The 22,837-nt window shown below is 37.8% G+C and overlaps 1 long non-coding RNA gene across 6 annotated transcripts in view; it reads right to left on the bottom strand.

The window, feature by feature from the left end:
• Positions 1-22,837, bottom strand: part of LOC147369907 (uncharacterized) — a 230,195-nt gene that overhangs the window by 62,932 nt on the left and 144,426 nt on the right. Inside the window, exon 3 of one of the 6 annotated variants that reach the window (XR_015168090.1) lies at positions 13,831-15,780. The exons of the other annotated variants lie outside the window; for them this stretch is intronic. This is a non-coding gene — a long non-coding RNA (uncharacterized LOC147369907). Of the gene's footprint in view, positions 1-13,830; positions 15,781-22,837 lie in introns of those variants that run through there. 6 annotated transcript variants of the gene reach the window in all.

Raw genomic sequence — 22,837 nt, 5'->3', positions numbered from 1 at the left:
ATTTCCTGGTGGTCCTAGAGAAGGAAATGGCAACCCACTCCAGTATTCTTGCCTGGAGAATCTCATGGCAACCCACTCCAGTATTCTTGCCTTGAGAATCTCGAGGCTCCACAAGAGGAGCCTTGTGGGCTACAGTCCATGGGGTCGCAGAGTCAGACACGACTGAGCAACTGACACACACTTTCCTGGTGGCCCAGTGGTTAGGACTTGGCACTTTTATTACCCTATGCCCAGGCCTGATCCCTGGTTAGGGAACTAAGATCCCATAAGCTGCAAGGCGTGGCCCCAAAAAGAAAATCTATTCACATGCATGACACTATTCCACACAAATAACTAAACTAACAAAAATAAATAGCCCCCCTGCAAGAACAGGATATCAGAAATGAAATACAATGATACTTAATAGAAATTATCAACATTTTATCACTCAGCATCTCTGTTTCACCAACTCACATGCCAGAAGACATAGAATGATTATGATAACATCTAAAGCAAATGTGCAAGGAAATATCTTTACCATGGGGAGAATGTTAGAAAGAAACATCACAAGGAAATGAGGTGCTTTGATAGCCCCATGTATCTAGTAATGAGACAGCATTTCAAGACCATTGTCAATGTTCAAAGATTTTTGTCCATCATCAATCTCTGCCAAAGGACATGACTGTAAACATCTAATTATAAAGCTACACGGAGCAGAGAGAGACAGCCTCTGGAATCTGCATAATGGTGGTAGGAAGTGGCTTATCCACTTAAAAATAGAGGATATTAGAGAGTGTTGGAGAATATTAGAAATGTACTACTGTGGCTTTGAGAAAGAAAAATACAAAACTAAGAGACATTTGGGGAAGCAGAGATTTTTCTGCATTATTTTGTAAAATATCAGAGAAAAGCTGGAATTCCAAGGAATTAGAGTATCAGTTTACTAACTGTGCACTCTCTATTAAAAACCTGCCCGCCACCCCTGAAGGGCAGTAACTCTTCTCTACCTCTCATCTTCTGCAAGGTCAGTACACTACATCGCATAGGTGACATCCACTGGTTATCCGTGTGAATAAATTAAGAACAAATGGTTCAAAGCAAATTAACAGCTGATAAAGACAGTATTTGAAATAAAGGCCCTACTCAGGAAAATGGAACTACATGACTCTCACATTAAAATACTACCATTTTATATTAAATAATACTACTGCAAGGGTAACAGTCATCTGATACATTTTCTGCTCTATAAGCAAAGAGATATGCTAGATACAAAGGAAACTTTACCATGAAATAATGAAGCATAATCTTGGACACTTTCATTTGCAGAGGCCGCTTCCACAGTTCTTGGAGGAGTTCCAGCAATATGTTCACAGGATCATTTGCACTTTTTTTAATATTTAAAAACATAGGATGCTGTACATGTAACTACGTCTATCTCATTCTACACTTATTTCCATTTTGCTTCCCTTCCATTCATGTGGGAGACGTCATAGGGATTTGGGAAGTACAGTTAGGGGAATGTTGAATTGAAAATATGTTTAGCTTGGGTTTAGTAAGATATATATAGTTTTGTTTATTTCCACATATGATTAAGTTGTGGGCTTAATATGGGCTTCCCTGGTGGCTCAGAGGATAAAGCGTCTGCCTGCAATGCAGGAGACCTGGGTTCGATCCCTGGGTTGGGAAGATCCTCTGGAGAAGGAAATGGCAACCCACTCCAGTATTCTTGCCTGAAGAATCCCATGGATAGAGGAGCCTGGCGGGCTACAGTCCACGGAGTCACAAAGAGTCAGACATGACTGAGCGACTTCACACTTCACACATGATTAAGTTATTACTGACCAATGTAGGAACAATTTTAGGAACACATTTACCCTAGTTATGCCTACTCATCCAGCTCCATGATATGCATGTAAGACCTGCAATTGGATTAGAATATCAGCTTCTATTTTAATGCCTGGACGGTACCAGCAGTCAAAGAGAAAGGCAGCTTGAAACGGACTGGACCAGAGAAAATTCTTCCAAACTGCATAATTCATGTATAAAAGACATTTGATAGAAGTTTCCCCAAATTTGATAGAAATCCTAAAAATGTATATGACATCATCAGTTGAGAGCTTCAGCTGAAGCTGAAAGAAACATTTTAACAAAGAGAAGATTTCAATTATCCATGTTTGATAAAAGATTGAATTCTATTATCTCTATAGAAAGTGGTGTTAGAAAATTATTGTCATATGGATAGGTGATCAAGGAATGTGCATGTGCTTGAGAGGTCGCTCTCAGTCATGTCTGACTCTTTGCAACCTATGGACTGTAGGTCACCAGGCTCCTCTGTCCATGGGATTCTCCAGGCAAGAATACTGGAGTGGGTTGCCATGCTCTCCCCTCCAGGGGATCTTCCTGACACAGGGGTTGAATCCAATCTCTTATGTCTCCTGCACTGGCAGGTGGGCTCTTTACCACTAGTGCCACCTGGGAAGCCTGATCAAGGAGTAGGCTGCCAAAATTATAGGGAAAATTATCTTAACTTTTAGAAAAAATTAACTAATAAAGCATTACTTTTGAATTTTGTAATATTTATGGTATCTGATGGCTTTTTACATATATGTAATCTGATTTATCATTTTATTTTAAATCTATATTAATTTGAACCAAATTTTGTATTTTTGATATTAGATTCTCTTTTCTAAAGAGAACTCGCAAATTTGTATATGCTTCCGGCACTATAAAGATTAATCCATCTATGACTAGTAAAACTAGTGAGTTGTCTTCTTGGAAATTAGATACTGGTGAGATAATAAAGGTTTTGCTTAAGTCACATGAAAGAGTTGGAATTAGAAAGATACTATTATTGTAATTATTTGTGATAGAGTCTCGGAAAAGTAGAGATTCTCTTTGAGAGAACACACTGCTTAAACTGATCTAACATTGACAAGTTACTGTTTAAGATGAGAGTATTGAATATTTTAGCTCAAAGACAGAATAGATAACTACTCCATCTTTACATTTTTAGTAGTAACTACAAGTATTTGTTTAACATCTTTTATACACCCAAAGTGCTTTTTCATAGTCTAGATTACAACTTCTTCATGGCAGTAGTGAGTCTTGTTTTGGAATAATAGTTTAGTGCCTGGCACAGAGTGGGTACCCAATAAATTGCTACTGAGTAAATCAATGACTGTATTTAATCCTCCAATAAATTTTTAATTTCATCATAATTATCCTCATAGTACCAATGACAAGACAGAAGCAGAATGTTAGCCCAAATTTCCCCAAAACAAAAGGGTTCAGAATTTCAAACCTGTATGCTTTTTACTACATCGATGACATCCTACTACAGCAAATAAAACCTCCAACCTTCCTCTACAAAGAGTATTCATTTCAAAAGAAACTCCGTTAATATTGACACACAAAAAATTATTGTTGCAATATGTTTTAATGAATGCATATTTGTTATAAATACCATTAGAGATGATAAGTCAAGCGTTAGACAAATGTTTTCAGAATTACATTCATGTGGAAAACTACTTATTGAATTTAAATTTTATTAACTTGAAGACTATGAGTCTAAAAAAGAAAACATTTCTAACCATCTGAACTTTCCTTTCACTTGGTAAAGCATTTATCCAATTGACATACAGTTGACACTTCCACAATTAAAGCCAACACTTAATATTGCCTGTCCCTATTAGAAGATAACTATTGTCCTCTAGTAGACTCAAATGACCATTTACTTTCTCCCAAAGAGCAGACATAAATAGGATTGACTCACCCAGCCAACTGTGCTAAATTGTTTAAAAGGACAAGGTCATCCATGTGGGCAAGGTAACAGCCTATTTTGTAGACCTTTGATAATGTCTAGCATCTTACAAAAAAAATTCACAGAGGATTCAGAATTTTTGAAATAACAATTGACAAAGTGTTCCTACTAGTTTGTCTGTTTTACAAGGGAAACAAAAATGCTCAGAAACCCTCTACTAAGAGCTACTAGGTAATTCTTTGAAAATTCTTGTTCCACACTCCAATGAAGCCAAAAAAAAATGTCTCCTGATAATTTCAGTGTTGGGAGGGGAAAGACTGTGGGTTTTTCTCATCTTGATCATAATATCTCAGTCACTCATCTTAAAGATAATCAGAATCAAAAGAGCATCAAGAGGAAGCTCTAATAGAACTCTGTGCTTTCAAAATTCAGCCTTGCCTGTAGAGAGCCACAGACAATGGACCCAGTGTGCATCATGACAAGAGAGGTTGCAAAACAGCTCAGAAAGGGGTACGCGCACCCCAATTTGCCACTCAAACACATAGCTTGCTGATGGGCTCAGCTGTGCACTAGGCTTTGGGTCTGAGTTGCAGGAAAAATGAAAAATTAGATGCTTCTCATCTTGAAGACTGTCCAGATGCTGCCACTCGAGGAGAGGAAAGAAACAGCTAATTGGTCAGGGCTGGGGAATTGAGAGCTTGGTGCGGGGCCATAAGATGTGGGCTAAAATCTCACATTTCAGACCCTGTAGTTGAAGCAATGCCAGATTCTGCCAATTTTTTAGCATTCCCCAAGCAGACATTCCTGGTAATATCCCCAGGCTGTGCAAAGAGAGATCCAAATGCACAGAGTGGATACCTCTCGTAAGGAACTAGTTTAGCCCTCTTCTTGTATAGTGGTGATGGTAAGAGAATGGCGATGCATTTAATGGTGCATTTGGTGTTAGTTATACAGAAAATGAAAGGGCCACAGAGAAAACTATTCCTCGCTCACAGACTAAAGCTTTCTGTTTTATCCAGGGAGAAGGGTGGCTTTGGTCCTCTGCTAAGAGGTTGAATGAGCAAGGTAAAGAGATAAGGCAAGAAGATGTTTCATGTAAGCAACTGCCCATGAAGAAAGCAGAGCAGAGATAGGGGTAAAAGGAGACAAGAACCTCAAGATCTCACCAACGTGAATCTGTCTGATCTTAGAATCATGGCTCCTGTAAACTCTTCCTGTTCCTTCCAATCTCTTTCCCTTCCTTCTATGTGCCTCAGCCAAATCGTCAGATATTTACAACCTACACTTTTCTGTAATGTAATCTGTTTTTAAGGCTATCACACATCAGATTTTTTAACTGTTAAAACATGTGCACTTCCAGGCTACACATAGCAAACACTGTAGCTGGCTCACTCAGCAGTCATTCCCACCTGCTTCTACATCCCTTTCCATCTGCATTGGCTTAAAGGCTAAAGGCTAGATTTCCCAGATTCCTTTGCAGCTAACAGTACAGACAATTTAGGTTCTGTCAATCAGACGGAATCCCAGGGAAGCTGTTTCATAGGAGGAGTAGGATGTACGGCATAAAGTTTTCTGGTGCACATAGTGACAACAAGTTCAGGGGGCTGGAGTTAACAGATGTGGTAACAACTTCCTCATTCAACAGGTTCTTGAAGAGTTACATGATCCATCTGCAGTTCAGCTCTGCTCTACAGTTTGGGAATCTATTCCTGAACATTCTGAGCATCTCTTTCATCAGGTCTACCAATGATTATACGAGCCATAATAATCCCTTGAGTTCAAACCATCTAGAATGCATTTTATTTTCTGTAGTTAAGACTCCAGACTGATCAACTTACTCTGGCTGCAGGAAGAAACCAGACTACTTAAGTATACTTTTGTCTTTCAGACAATCCTTTTTTGCTAATGAGAAATTCACTAGAGGATAAATCTATCAACTATAGATATCACCATTTTAATTCCCAAACTAGATTGCACAAAATTCATAAAAATCTATATCATTCAAGCTACTGAATCACATTAAGAGAATTCTTTATCCTAAAAAATTATATATTCATGCACCATTGATAAGAACATTTAATGGGCTTTTACCCAAATGGCACACTCAAGACAGTGGTTGATAGAAGCGCTGCTAGGTCCATTGGTTTGCATATGCTCTTAAAAATCTCTTGATTCTAAATCAGTTGCAGACTTTTGTTTAGATCCTAGGAGCTCAGACCCTAGAGTACAGTAGAAGCTGTTTTGTTTGAAGACCTATAAATAATATAATTTTCTTCAAAATAATTCTCCATATTGGAGTTTTGCTGGTATATGAAAAAACATCACACACTCAAAATTTTATTATATAGAACAAAAAAATGTAATTTGGAAAATCTTGCCTTAGGATTATCTTACGTACACAGCTCCTCATTAATCACCCAGTAAGGAGACTACAAGGAAAGTCCCAGGTTACTAAACTTATTAAGTTCTCACTGCCTGGGTTATCCCATTTTTCTCAGCATGTGATCCATTCTAATTTAAAATCATGCTTCTGGTACATGCTAACACAAAATGAGAGATAGTTAATACATAATCAGAGAATTTCAAACCCCTGAATAGTGTAATTACCAAAAATGAAGATAAACTTTCAATGCAAAAATATATACATAAAATTGTTCTATCAATCCAAAAGAAGTTTTACCATTACTTTGTGAAGATAGCATAATTGAAAACACAGGAAAGATCTGTTTCTCTATCTACTCTAACATATGTTTCAGAAACGTAAAATGGTATTTATTAGACCAAAAAATGACTGGGATCTCAAAATAAAACTTGTAAGTAGCATCTTTAGAGAGTGTATAAAAACAATTGTAAATAAAAATAAATGGATTAGGCATAGTTTCTCTGAGTATGTTTTATTAGCAGGCAGGCTGTCCATTAAATATCTAGCTATGCAGAAGGAAATCAAGGATGGAAATAAAATCCCAAAAAGATCTTTTGAGAAAAATATGAAAAAATGAGAGCTTAAAAAATAATTGCCTAAATAAAGTTTACAAAATTGAAAAAGGAGCAGAATGAGACTTTAAAAATGAAATCTTTGAAGGAGAGAATACAGTCAAATTCTTCTGATCCCAAATTAAAACAATCTCTTTGCAATGTATCATTTCCTTAGCAATGACTAAGCAGTTGTTAGCACAACATAATATCAATCTCCATAACACACCTGTGATTGTTTACCACATGCTGGGCTCTGTAAAATGCTATAGGCATATAGTCTCACTTAATCTTCACAGTGAGCCCACCATGCAAGGATAACCATTATTTCCACTGTGTGTCTAAAAGACACAAAAGAAGTGAGTTTCAGGAAATTACTGAAGATCTCAGAACCAGAAAGAAGACTGGAACTTAGTTTTCTACTCCAAACTTGGTATTATTAACCTCTGTACTATACTAATATTTTTGTGGCCATATCATTAGAATTAAAACTAGTCCCACCAAATTGTGCTACACAGATACATTCACCTATATACCTCTTTATGTCAGGGTTCAAAAAACACACAAAAACACCAAACAAGTAAGAACTAAACTAGAAATCCACCACTGTGTCAGTGAGGACATTTACATTGCAAAAACCAAACAAACCCAATCTTTAATCCAAGCATGGATAAAAAAGAAAAAGAGGGGGAAAAAGAAGCTCAATAGCTGAGGAAACTGGGAAGCCCAGGAGGCATTGTTCTATTCCAAACACTGTCTGGCACAGGGCTTCCAACAATGGCACCAGGCTGTGTCCTCCCTCCCCCTCTTCAAGCCCTCAACCTTGGCTCCAGTCACAAATTGCCTCTACCTGTCACAACAGACTTCTACCTTCAAGACGCTTGAAGCAGCTTTGGTCTTTCATCTTTCAAGTCTGAGTCCACTAGAAATAAAGAAAACTTCCTCATGGGACCAGAAAAAGACTGGAAGTAGCAAAGTGTCACTTGAGTCACGCAGCATGAGTCATGGTAAGATGTCACTGTGTTCAGGGAGATGGTTTATTCTGATCGGGTTAGGCTGACGTCTCATACGCCACCCCTGGAGTCTGTGAATGGTACTCACTATGCCACAAGTGCTGGGGATATAAGAAAGGCAGATCCTTAAACACAGTCAGTACTTACTACCAAAAGAAAAAGTGGATGTTGAATGATCATAAAACCATAGCAATCACATACTCAACTGACCATATGCAAATCGAATTAATATTCTCAAAATGACCATACTACCCAAGGCAATCTACAGATTCAATGTGACCCCTATCAAATTATCAATGCCATTTTTCATAGAACTAGAACAAATAATAGAAAAATTTGTATGGAAACACAAAAGACCCCCAAATAGCCAAATAGCAGTGCTGGAGGAATCACATGCCCTGTCTTAAGGCTATATTCCAAAGCTACAGTAATTAAAACAGTGCAGTACTGTCACAAACACACACACATAGATCAATGGAGCCGGATAGACATTCCAGTAATAAACCCACACACTTATGGTCAACTGCTGCTGCTACTGCGGCTAAGTCGCTTCAGTCGTGTCCGACTCTGTGCGACCCCATAGACAGCAGCCCACCAGCCTCCCCCTTCACTGGGATTCTCCAGGCAAGAACACTGGAGTGGGTTGCCATTTCCTTCTCCAACGCATGAAAGTGAAAAGTCAAAGTGAAGTCGCTCAGTCGTGTCCGAGTCTTTGCGACCCAATGGACTGCAGCCTACCAGGCTCCTCCATCCATGGGATTTTCCAGGCAAGAGTACTGGAGTGGGGTATCGATGTCAAAAAAGGCAGGAATAAACAATGGAGAAAAGACAGTATCTTCAATAAATGATGCTGGGAAAACTTGACAGTTACTTGTAAAAAAATGAAACTAGAACATTCTCTAACACTATATACAAAAATAAAATGGAATAAAGACATACATTTATGGCCAGATACTATAAGATTCCTAGAGGAAAACAGGCAGAATACTCATTGACATAAATTGTAGCAAAAATTTTTTTGATCCCTCTTGTAGAATAAATGGAAATGAAAGCAAAAAAAAAAAAAAGATCAAATTAAACTTACAAACTTTTTCACAGCAAAGGAAACCAAAAACAAAATTAAGACAACCTACTGAATGAGAAAAGATATTTTCAAATGATATGACTTATAAGGAGTTAATATCCAACTATATAAATAGCTAATAGAACTCAACATCAAAAAACAAACAACTCAATTAAAAATTGGACAAAAGAACTGAGTAGACATTTTTCCAAAGAGGAAAAATCCAAAGATGTCCAGCAGGCACATGAAAAGATGCTCAACACTGCTAATCATCAGCCAAATGCAAATCAAAACCACAATGAGATATCACCTCACATCTTTCACAATGCCTGTCACCAGAAAGAAAAGAAATAACAAATATTGGTGAGGGTGTGGAGAAAAGACAACCTTCCTACACTGTTGGTGGAAATGTAAATTGGTACAGCCACTGTGGAAAACAGTATAGAGGTTTCTTAAAAAGCTAAAAATAGAACTATTATGAAAGAAAGTGAAAGTTGTTAGTCACTCAATCATGTCTGACTCTTTGTGACCCCAGGGACTGTAGCCTGCCAGGCTCCTCTGTCCATGGAATTCTCCAGGTAAGAATACTGGAATGGGTTCCCATTTACTTCTCCAGGGATCTTACCAACCCAGGGATTGAAGCTAGGTCTCTTGCATTGCAGGCAGATTCTTTACCATCTGAGCCACCAGAGAAGCAATTATATGACCCAGCAATTCCATTCCTGGATATATATCTGACAAAAACAGATACACTAATTGGAAAAGATGCATGCACCCTAATGTTCATAGTAGCATTATTTATAATTGCCAAGGAAAGGAAGCGATGAAAGTGGCCATCAACATGAATGGATAAAAAAGAGGTAGGTGTGTGTGTGTGTATATATATATGTATATACATATATATATACACAAACATATATATACACACACACATATACAATGGAATATGACTCAGCTATAAAAAAGAATGAAATTTTGCCATTTGCAGCAACATGGATGATTTGGAGTGCATCATGCTAGTGAAATTAATTGAAATAAATCAGAGAAAGACAAATACTGTATGATAGCACTTGTATATAGAATCTAAAAAGAAATACAACAAACTAGTGAATAAAAATTTGTTTTTAAAGAAGACTCATGGATATAGAGAACAAACTAGAGGTTCTCAGTGGGGGAAAGGGAAGGGGGGTAATATAGAAGTAGGGGATTAAAAAAGGGTTATTATGGGATTATATCAAATTGTGTGTGTGAAATTTTTGAAAATTGTAAAGCACTATAATGCAGACAGAAAATGGCAACCCACTCCAGTACTCTTGCCTGGAGAATCCCATGGAGGGAGGAGCCTGGTAGGCTACAGTCCATCGGGTCGCAAAGACTCGGACACGACTGAGCGACTTCACTTTCACTCTCTTTCTTTCAAAGCACTATAAATCATCTTTCATTCAATTAAAACAGATCATTTTTTTTTAAAGGATGCAGGTTTGATCTGGATGACTTCTAATATCTGAATTTACCATACAGTTTGATGATAATTCATAAATGTCCCTTCCCTTTAATGCCTGCCTACCAGGTGCTCTGGCCTCATACTTTTCCCTGCTTAGCCCAGGTCCTCATCCGTGGTAAGAGTGAGACTCCTGACAAAACTCTGTCCTCCACCTAGACTTCTCTCAGTCCTTAGCCTGTGCCTTCCATAAACCTGATCTTCTCCAGTGCCACTTCTAAGTATTTTTGTGATTATAGATATAGACTCACCTGGTACAGAAGTAAGTTCAATAAAAAATTGTAAAGAAAATGTACTACGTAAGAGTCATTGCATTAATAAATTACCACCCCTTGCTAACATGTTTGCATTCAACACTGCCTGACATAAACAATGGCTTAATTCATAAAAATAACTCTATTCTGGGATTAGTATTAAGTATCTTTCATGACATTCAAATTGAGCCCCTTACTTTATAGGTAAAGGAAACTCTTCCAATTATGCAGCCTTAAAATCCATTCTCAGAAAATCAGATTAATAGAACACCCTATGAGTCTACAGTAGGGCTTCCCTGGTAGCTCAGCTGGTAAAGAATCTACCTGCATTGCAGGAGAGCCCAGTTCAATTCCTGGGTCAGAAAGATGCCCTGGAGAAGGGATAGGCTACCCACTCCTGTATTCTTGGACTTTCCTGGTGGCTCAAATGGTAAAGAATATCCACCTGCAATGTGGGAGACCTAGGTTCGATCCTGGGTTGAGAAGATCCCCTGGAGGAGGGCATGGAAACCCACTCCAGTATTCTTGCCTAGAGAAACCTCATGGACAGAGGAGCCTGGAGGGCCACAGTCCATGGGGTCACAAAGAGTTGGACACAACTGAGCGACTAAGCACAGCACATGAGTCAGTAAGTTCTATGTGGGCAAGAATTCTATCTTATTCATCTTCACTTGTCATAATGCCTAAGCACATAGTCAGAATTCAATTAGTGTAGGAATAAATGCTGAAATCTATTTTGGAATTGTGAACCATAAGAATATATATAACCAGCTTCAAAGTTCTTATAATTCATTATTTTTCATTCATCCAACAATAATGTGTCAGCCAGTGTTCTAGAACTATAGATACAAAGGTGAGTAAAATAGGTAAAATTCTGTTTTTATGAAGCTTACTTTCCACTGGAAAATGAGAGAATTAATAATTAAACAGTGTGTCAGGGAGTGATGTGTGGTAGAACGAACATAAGCAGGGAAAGAGCACAGAGAAGGATGGGAAAGGTGTTGGTTTAGAAACGGTTGCCTTAATGAGGGGATTTGGAGCAGATACTCTCCTTAGGCCTTAGTGTACAAGTAGGAAAGTGCGCTGGTCCTAATTCAGACAGGCAATTCTCCAAAAGCAAGAGTTACACTTGAGTTAGACGATATCTGAATTGCTCCAAATTCCAGTCTACTGCTTCTTTTGTAATTACGGATAAAAAGTGTCAAGACTAGATGTGTTATAGTTATAGAATGAATAAAACTCATTCTCAGAGAAATTTAGAATGAAAGAAGCAATGAAAGTGGTGTCAAAAAGGTAATGATCCTTGAAGCAATACGCAGATTGCAGCTTTGCTGCGCTGGGGAGGGTAGTCTGGAGTGTCACTCAGGCAGCCGGACATGGACACTGAGGATTCTCAAGGCCTTGCTGCCAGGGGGCATTCACTACAGATGCAAATGTATGTTCTTTCCTCATTATTATTCATAACAGCCCCCAACAGACTCTTATAAAGCAAAACATCATTCACTAAGCTCAGTATCCATGAACTTAAAATATGGTTCTTCACTCATGTGTCACTAATTACCACTGAACTAACTAAAATGTATTTATAAACCATTATCCCATAGAGGCTACTCCAGAACATTTTAGAAGATTCTTTCCCAGGGAGGGATGCTATTATAAAAGTGCAAAAAGAAACTTTAAAATTAAGTAAAGGATAATTTTTCCTTTCTCATTAAAATGTCACAGAAAATTCTGAAAGTTAAAAATTCCCATCTTTTAATATCAAGCATTTTGTTCTAATTTTTTAAATTTTATATTTTTATAATACACACACATACAAAGCTCCTTTTAAAACATATAAAATAAAGAATCTGGTTTAAACAACCCATAGAGTTCACTACAACTCTAAAGTTTGGTGACTATTTGACTGGGCCTTTGTTATAATTTTTAAACTATGGGGATGGTGATACAGTTAAACCCAAATGCTTAATATAAGTAGTTAAGAAATATGTGATATTGAGGGACATGGATCTATTTCTCAGGTTCTCACTCTTAAAAGGAGAGAGAAGTACCCAGTATCATAGTGAATGCTCAAAATACATTCTGTTGCATTGATATAATTGAAAAGATGATCTAGAAAAACTTTGTTCAGTGAGGTTTTATTGTATTAAATAAATTGACTCCACAGATGCACACATATACAAATGCACAGACAGAAATGGAAAACTAGAGCTATTATCCACATAACTGAAGCCAAATAAAAATAGTTAATTATCTAGTTCTTTTTGATGAAAGGAACTACTCAACTGAATTATATACATTTTCTAGTGTAATATACACAGTAATATTATTTCTGTAGAATTTATATGATTGTATATATATACATATGTGAAAAATATATACATATTATGTATGTGTGTGTGTATATGCTAAGTCATGTCCAACTCTTAGCAACCCCATGGACTGTACCCTGCCAACTCTGCCAGACTCCTCTGTCCAAGGGATTTTCCAGGTAAGAGTACTCAAATGGATTGCCATTTCCTACTCCAGGGAATCTTTTCAATCCAGGGATCGAACCTAAGTCTCTTGAATCTCCTACATTGGCAAGCAGATTCTTTGCCACTGTGCCACATGGGAAGCCCATGTTTATGTATACACAAGTATTTACAACACGAACGAGATATATATCTATGCATGTAATACAGTTTGTTCCAATTATGTTTTTCAGGCATGTGTATTTTAATGAATGAACTTTTGGTGTGTAATGGTGTATAACATAATGGATTTGAATAATGTCATTACAGAGATTAAACAGTCTTTTGACCTTTGTTCCCAGCTCTCTATTCCAGAAAAAATTCAAGATACAGTAGTTTAAGGAGCAATAGAACTAGCAATGACCATTCATTTCAGTCTTACAAGGATACTCAGGAATATCCCTAAGACAGAATAGCTTTCACTCATTTGAAAACAACAAGCACACGTCAAGTTTACAAAACTTCATCATGATTCCATTATCTGTGCACAATACTCTGGGCTTTTATAAAGGAAAAATAAGCTATAACACGAAACAAAGTGTTATGCCCGCCTTGGAACAAAATGACTGAAAATACTTGAATAACAATTAAGAATATTCAGAAAACATTTTATATGAACTATCTGAGCACTAATATCCTCCTCCTGGGCAAAGTTATTGAAGATTTTAGCAACATGTGGAGACAGAAGCAAATGGTAATGTAATATTACAGCAACATAAAAATTATATTATGTATATTCTGTACTGTAGGAGTTTTATGGGAGGAAATGAGTACGGAGTCAATGAAAAAAACAGCAGCAGCAGAAATGCAGAGATATAAATTGGGGTGGCAAATACTACTCATGAATGAAAGGCTTCATGAACTAGGTCAGGAAGCCTAAGGAAATCTTATGGGCATGGAAAGATAAATGACTTGCATATACCTCAAATAGAAACAAAATGGACTCTCTATACTACAATTAGCATCTGACAGCTGAAGGATTATAAATCTGTCAAAAGTATATATAATTTCAGAGGATCTGACAGTGAAGAGAAGTACTGGTCTTAAAGTCAGAATTCAAGCAGAGAAAAATAAATGCCACCAAAGATAATTAATGTAACAATAAGCTAAGTCAATTGTAGGTCTAAAATTTCAGCTACCAAGACAAGTAAAAACTCATTAACTTCAGTATTCTATTATAACTTTGAATTCTGAGGATACAACCATCTCTTATTGAATATCAAAGCAATAGCAAATATTTAAATATAGTAATCAATTATTACTCTTTCAGATTCCAGATGATTTTCTACATCCCTAGAATGTAGAAATGTATTGTTCCTACATCCCTAGGAACAATACAATTCAGTCGTTAAGCTTTTGTGTGTGTGTAAATCAGATTCCAAGATTCCAATCCTGTTTCTGCAATTTGTTAGGTATCTGATCTTGAATATTACCTCACTTCTCTTAACTTCTCATTTTTCATCAGTAAATATAACAATCTCACTGTCTACCTTAAAGGTTTGTTATAAGGATGAAAAGGAACAGTATTGTCTTTAATACTTTGCAAGGAGAGTGAACACAATAAAATGATCACTAAACGATCACTTTATTATCAGCAAGTTCCTCAACAATGTATAAGGTGGTACTTGTCACCTCCCTTTCACAATTTATCTAGTAAGAAGTAAATCTGCAAATTGGAACTAAATCTGGCATCAAAAAACAACAACAACAACAAATCCAGCAATAACAGCAAACAAACCCTAAGTTAAAAAAAAAATACATGATACTACATAGGGGGATTTTATGTTTCTGATATTATTGTGCATTTGATCATTAACTTACAAAGTTTTAATTCCTGTTTATCTTTTAAATACACAGAATAGGAGCTTCCCTAATGGTCCAGTGGTTAAGAATTCACCTTGCAATGTAGGTTCGATCCCTGGTCCGGGAAGATCCCACATGCCGTGGAGCGACTAAGCCTGTGCACCACAGCTACTGAGCCTGAGCTCTAGAAACAGCGCACCGCCAATTATTGAGCCCACGCGCGGCAACAGCTGAGGCCCACGTGCCTTGAGCCTGTGCTCTCCAGCAATAGAAGCTGCCGCAATGAGAAGACCGCAGGCTCCAACTAGAGGGTAGCCCCTGCCCATCGCAACCAGAGAAAGCCTGCGTAGCAATGAAGATCCAGGGCAGCCATAAATAAATATTTTAAAGCTACACAGAATAAAGTAATAAAATGGTAAATTAAAAATTCTGAAAATACTTTAAAAGGAACAGCACTCTAAAAAATACTTATTAACCATATTAATAGAAGTACATTTTAATACAAGCAAATCAGCACTAAAAAGTGAATTTATGTAGAAAAATAAGGGCATTGAAAGGCAGATTTGCTACTGAAGTATGCAAAATAGTTAAATTATTTGCCATTTTTGCAGTTCACACAGCATATAATCATCTTTTTAAATTTCTTTTCTATTTTTCCATGTCAGTAAAGATAGACCTTTATGGAAAATACCTTTACAGAATTAAACAATTACGTTGTCCTAGAAAAAGCTGTAAAATAATCTTTAAAAATACAAATTTTTTATTTCACTATGGCAATCATTTTAGGATGGAGGTCCCAAATTCTTTCAGACTTACATTCAGACTATATATTTTTCCCAGAGGTTTAATCTATTCTGCTACATTGAGTGATCCCAAGTGTGGGATCTTTCCAGTAAATATGATTTTCCTCTTTGATCAGCTCTGGAAAACATGATAGAAAAACACAGGGCAATATGTGTGAATAAAATTCTTTTTCTTTTCTTCTTTTAGTCAAGTAGGCATTTTCCTCAAGCACAAATTAATGTAAATCAAGCATTGTTAGAACTCTGACCTTTGAAATTATACTTGCATAGTCAGATTTCCCTAACAAAGTGCATGTTTACAGTATCTTTTATTTAAATCAATATCCTTTATGCATGAGCAGAGAGAGGCAAAGAGAAAGGCCAACAGCAAATAAAGAGAACCCAAATGATTTAGCTCAGCACAGTGGAATAATGAGCCAAGCTTTCCCAGCGTCCAAGTCACTCTGTGATATTTAGCAAGGCACTTACAGAAGGGTATTAGCTCTTTCAGGTCATTAAGATGCCATTTTGTGCACTTCCATAGTCAACATACTCTCAGAGGCATCTAAGTTGCTATTGGGGGATGATGGCAGCAGGGGGGTGAATAAACTACATGATTAATTTATGGTTTGATTGCAATGTTAGTTAACGGGTAGACTTAATTTTCAGAGAGGAAGCAGTTATCAGATGTGTGTTGGATGGAAATGAACTGAAGCACTGAGTTGATAGTATGAAATGAAAAAAAAAAATCTTTCTTGGTATTCCTCAAACATAATAGCATAGATGGGCTTCCCAGGTGGCGCTAGTGGTAAAGAACCTGCCTGCCAATGAAGGAGATGTAAGAGATGCAGATTCGACCCCTGGGTTGGGAAGATCCCCTGGAGGAGGGCACAGCAACCCACTCCAGTATTCTTGCCTGGAGAATCCCATGCACAGAGGCACCTGGCAGGCTGCAGTGCACAGGGTTGCAGATTCGGACACGGCTGAAGTGACTTAGCACGCACGCAGTAGCATAGATAAAAAGATTCCTGAACTGTATCAACATATACTGCAAATCTTAGGGTACCACAAATGAAGATGCTGTTGAAATATTAAATCCTTGTCAATTTTAATTACAAATTTAAAAAATTACACATGCACCACCTACAGTTTTAAAAGGAATCTTATAACCATCACTTTTGGCCTAATTTTATGTATGAAACTTTATAGTTTGAGTCAATTAAATCACAAATTTAGCTCTATTTTGTGCTAATCTATCGAAGAAAAGTCTGTGTTCTTCTACCAAGCAGATGCGCTGATCCATCAACCTGATTGCCCTTTTAGGAATGATGGGGCTTCTGGTGTCCTGTATGCTCCACCAGTTTTTCCTAGTAAAACACTCTGGTGAGCCTAATTATCTGGCCAACAAACTATTGCTATTCATCAGCATATTTTTCATCCCTGCCATATATCTAATTAATAAGTCATTTGTATGGCCCAAGAAAAAATTTTTTGAATTTTTATAAGACTCTTCTAGAATAAGCAATTTCTGTTTGCAAAGTGATGTCAATGAGAGTATGAGAATATTAAAGGAAGCCCTTAATGCTATGTATTTTACATGAATACCTATAAACATATTATACTTATTTATGGTGTATTGGAGATGAATGCATCTTAATGATGGTATACTAAGCACAAGAGACAAATTTTCCTTCCAGTTATATGATAATTGAACTTATTCCTCAACAAGAAAATAAATCATAAGAGTAAATACTTTCATCACCTTGACTGTATATCAGGCATGTTCTAAGCACTCTGGCTATATTAATTTATCTTCTCAGTCCAGTACGCTAGGTTCTGTTATTATCTCCTTTTTACAGATAAGAAAAGTGAAGCATAGAGAAGCTAAGTAATTTGTCTAATTCCATACAACTAACTAGTAAAGAAGAGACCAGGGATTCAAACTCACACAGCACATCAAGTACAGGCTCCCAATCACTATTCCATGATCCTCTCAGCATCTCTATAGTTCTCTTGCAGATACACCTTGTGGATTTTTTTATATGGACATGCTACAATTCAGTGCCTCTTCATTTCTCACATGATGGCACAGACAAGAAAAAAGATGACATTTGACCAGCAGATTGGAATCAAAGTTGAGGATTGCTTGTGGCCAGAAGTACCATTCCATGTGTGTGTGTGTGTTTTCTTTCTGGCTATGCTTGGGATTAAAGAAATCAGTATCTCAGCATAATATCATGGAATTGTAGACACCCAAGTGTTTCTTAGTGCAACAATTAAGAAGTGCTGACGTAATTCTCTATAACTAGCTACTATAGATAGAATTGTTCAAGGCAGAGTCAGATTTTGAAACATTCCGCTTAAACTGCAACCAATTTTAGAAATAGGAACTATCATACAAAGGATGCATGAAAGCATCAAGAAGATGAGCTCACGAGTAGATAAATCAATTAGGTCATGGGTAGCTGTGTTATTTTGACTCAGAATATCATCTTAATTAAGCAACAAGCATGTTTGTGAATACCCAAAAAGTAGATGCTGATTTACACAGATACATATTAAGTGTAAAGTAAATTCGTTCTGGGCTTCCCTGGTGCTCAGATGGTAAAGAATCTGCCTATAATGTAGGAGACCTGGGTTCAATCCGTGGATCAGGAAGATCACCTGGAGAAGGGAAAGGCTACCCACTCCAGTATTCTTGCCTGGAGAATTCCATGGACAGAGGAGCCTGGTGGGCCACAGTCCATGGGGTCACAAAGAATCAGACATGACTGAGTAACTAATACTCACTCCAAGTTCACTTCCATTAAAACTTAACTGGGGATCCAAGGAGTTTCTCTATGAAATCAAGGATATTTCTGTTTGTATAGACAATCTTTGATAAGTGCAGTACTAATGAGAGTGATCAACACAATCCAGTATAAATAATTTGCATCACTGCAGGTGGATCACAGATGGCAGGGAAAGATCTTACATGTACACTTGCTATGAATTTGTAAGTTATGAAGCATGTGTACGTGGTATTAGAGAAGATGCTGCAGAAATAGCACACAGTGTGGTTTTTCTGTCCCTCCTCTGGAGCTTCCAGGTTAGCCTTTTAGGTGCCTGTAAGTGTTAAGAATGAAGCAAAAAGTGTTATGCCAGTGCCCTTAGTCTTTTTTTCATCCCCAATCCACAAAAACTTTTACCAATGATCTATATTCTTCTTTAGAAGGGACTATTCATAAATATCCTGTTCCACATACAAACAGCATAAAACAGGGAGTTTCTCGTCTATAAGGAGAAAGCACTGTCAGTACTCAGGTTGCTATTGTTCAGTAACTAAGTCATGTATGACTGTTCTGTGATGCCATGGACTATAACCAAGTTCCTTTGTCCATGGGATTTTCCAGACAAGAATACTGGAGTGGGTTACCATTTCCTTCTCTAGGGGATCTTCTCAGCCCAGGGATAGAATTCCCATCTCTTGCATTGGCAGGCAGATTTTTTTTTTTTTTTTTTTTACCACTGAGCCACCAGGGAAGCCCTAGTACCTAGGTACCCTTGAACAATATCAGTATCTCTAATTTTCCATTGTTCTAGAAAGCCCATCTCCCAAAGGAAGCAGCATAGCACTTGAAGTTTTTTTTTTTTTTTCTGAATAATATAAATACAATTCTATGTTCACCATTCTTAGAAAAATTAAGTCTTTGTTATGGAGGTAAATCTAACATTATAGGGGTGTTTCCTTCACTCCTTCATGCATTTAACATATATGAGCTTCTACTAAGAAGCAAGCCCTATATAAGATAATGAAAATGCAAAGATGCATGACACTGTTCAGTCCTCAAGGACCATGCAGTCTAGTAGGAAGATACATGAAAAAAACAAACATTATGAACAATGTGGTAGGTGCTGGTGGAAACAAAATGCTGGGCTCGGTGAATGTGAGGGACTGGGCACAGGGATCCTAGCAACTTATTCTGTTTACTTATAGTTGATGAGAAAGCTTCATGGAACAGGGCACATGTGAAGTGGGCCCTAATACATGAGGAGGGTTATTCAGGCAAGCAAGAATACGAAAAGCATTCCAAGAGAGGGATTAGCATACACAAAGAAAGAGTGCTATGAAATGAAACGTGTGTTTAGGAAATGATCCACAGTTTATCAAAAATAGAACCCTGTTGTTCAGTTGCTCAGTTGCGTTCGACTCTTTGTGACCTCATGGACTACGGCACACCAGGCTTCCCTGTCCTTCACCATCTCCCAGAGTTTGCTCAAACCCATGTCCATCGAGTCAAAGATGCCATCCAACCATCTCATCCTCTGTCATCCCCTGCTCCTCCTGACCTCAATCTTTCCCAGCATCAGGATCTTTTCCAATGAGTCAGCTCTCTGCATCAGGGGGCCAAATTACTGGAGCTTTAGTATCAGTTCTTCCAATGAATATTCCGGGTTGATTTCCTTTAGGGTTGACTGGTTTGATCTGCTTGCAGTCCAAGGGACTCTCAAGAGTCTTTTCCAGCACCACAGTTTGAAAGCATCAGTTCTTCAGTGCTCAGCCTTTTTTATGGCCCAACTCTCACAATTGTACATGACTACTGGAAAAACCTTAGCTCAACTATATGGACTTTTGTCAGCAAAGTGATATCTCTACTTTTTAATATGCTGTAGGTTTGTCATAGCTTTTCTTCCAAGGAGCAAGAGAGGGTGTTAATAGCCTCAGTAGGGAGGTCAGAGGTCCCCAGGTGGCAGGAAAAAATAAACAGCAAGTGGCAGGCGTTTTTCAATTTTTTTTTTTCTTTTCTCTTCTAATCCTGTGTTGCCATGGCGACACCTGGTCCCACCTGAACTTACCTTTATCTCAAACCTTGAGCTAACCACTGCATTTTTCCATATGGAAATATTTTCTTAAGCTATGTTAATGAACTATGTATTTGCTTAGAAAACTGCCTTTCTTCAAGATTCATGTCAATTGTTTTATGGCCAGGGATGACTCACCTTATGCAAGCTATCTCAAAATGCATGTTGTGGGTGGAAGGCTTGGTGAAACTCTCAGCTTTGAGGCATTTCCTTTCTCTAATTAGTAGCTTGCTAATAGGTATATAACTCCATGCTAAAAACTAGCAAGGGGGCATTCTTTCTGTCCCCTTCTGATGTCTATGTCAGAAACTTTCTCTCTCTCTTTTATACTTTAATAGAACTTAATATTACACAAAAGCTCTGAGTGATCAAACCTTGTCTCTGGCCCCGGATTGAATTCCTCTCCACCAGAGGCCAGGAATCACATCATTCATGGCTTGGATCATAGAGGCAAACTTTCACAAGCATCTTTTAATTTAATGGCTGCAGTCACTGTCCTCAGTGATTTTGGAGCCCAAGAAAACAGACATATATATGAAGTGGTGGCATTGGAATGAGGCTTATACTCAGAAGGTGAACTAGAGATACCCCAGAAGGAGTCAAAATTTGATATGTCTTCTCCTCCTCCCCAACCCCACGCACATAGGTGCCTCGTTTTTGCCCCCAGGGTACTATTCTCATTTAAAAATTTGCTATTATGAAATAGCCTTCTGTCTTCCTTCTATATGGACTTAACTCTTATACATCATAGATACTAATTTTTCACTGAATTAACTATTAATCTTGGCAAATAATACTATTTCAACAACAGGATTCTACCTATTAATCCTAGATTTCTAGCCTAGTCCTGAATTGTTTAAATTCCACTGACATTTTCTAGGTGTTTTATACCCTTGCTGTACTTGCTGCCAATATTAGGGACTTGTTAGCCTTCCCTCAGAAGCCAGTTATTTGGTCACATTCTGTAGAATCAGTTTCATCAAAAGTCCATTATATTGGATAAATCTAAGAGTAGAAAAACACCAGCTCTGAAATATATAGGATAGAAATAAAGAGTTTTAAAGTCTTAGGGATACCACAATTCCCTAAACTGATGCTGAACTTTCAGCTTCAAAACAGTAATTCTTAAGCTGTTCTACTACCTCCATAAGCTACTGTGGGTGTTCTCTTTGAGAAAATAAAGTTTATATTTCCTGAACTAGTCAAAGTGGTTTTCTGGGTCTCCTCTTTTATGAATGCAAGCATGTATAAACTTTAAAATTTCTGTCGAGAAATTGTTGTAACAGTACACTTATTCAGATTCTTACATTAACTCCTTTAAAAGAAAGAAAAAAAACCGTATGGTTTCATTAAACTATGCAGTGCACTGTAATTACAGGATTACTCAAGAGCTTTCTTCTAACAGCTGTAAGTCTTTAAAATTAATCCATATACACATACATGCACACTATCACACATACTTGCGTGTACACACACACAATGCCTGCTTATTAACGCCTCTTCCAGAAATGCATTTAATTAGAGTAAGAGTAGGGGGGATTTAAATCAATAAGCAGCAGAAAACTGAGGGAAAGATAATGACAGGAGCATAGATGGCCCCCACCATTCTCACATTTTCCTCATATTTTCTGTGTATATGGAAATAGAAAGCAAAATGCAGAAAAATTCCTACCCATTTGGAAAGTAGAAAGGGTTCCATCCAAGGTTGGGGACTTCCGTGGTGGTCCAGTGGTTAAGAATTGGCCCTGTTATGCAAGGGATCTCAGTTTGACCCTGATCTGGGAAGATCCCACGTGCCATGGAGCAACTAAGCCCGTGCACCGCAACTACTGAAGCCTGCGTGCTAGAGACAACGTACCACAACGAGAGAAGCCACTGCAGCGAGCAGCCCGCACACCACAACTAGAGTAGCCCCTCCTTGCTGCAACTAGAGAAATACTGCACACAGCAACAAACCCCAGCACAGCCAAAAATACATAAATACAATTTTTTTAAAGAGTTGAAAGCTTTGATGAATTTCTTCAAGAGGAAGTGGAGACAGGACTGCACTAAAAGAGGCATGCTGCTGTTGCTAAGTCACTTCAGTCGTGTCCGACTCTGTGCCACCCCATAGATGGCAGCCCACCAGGCTCTCCTGTCCCTGGGATTCTCCAGGCAAGAACACTGGAGTGGGTTGCCATTTCCTTCTCCAGTGCATAGAAGTGAAAAGTGAAAGTGAAGTCACTCAGTCGTGTCCGACTCTCAAAAAAGAGGCATAGAGACCTGCAAAAATTCAGCTTTTCTAGGAAACAAGGGTAGGAGACTTTTTCACTTATACAGCATCAGAGTGCAGGGAGAGAAAGGACACTGGGTAG

This window comes from Bos grunniens, chromosome 7, assembly GCF_055505025.1.
Source record: "Bos grunniens cultivar Pamir isolate PY7600 chromosome 7, Bosgru_T2T1.0, whole genome shotgun sequence".
Classification (NCBI taxonomy): Eukaryota; Metazoa; Chordata; class Mammalia; order Artiodactyla; family Bovidae; genus Bos; species Bos grunniens.
This window is presented reverse-complemented; position numbering and strand designations above follow the sequence as displayed.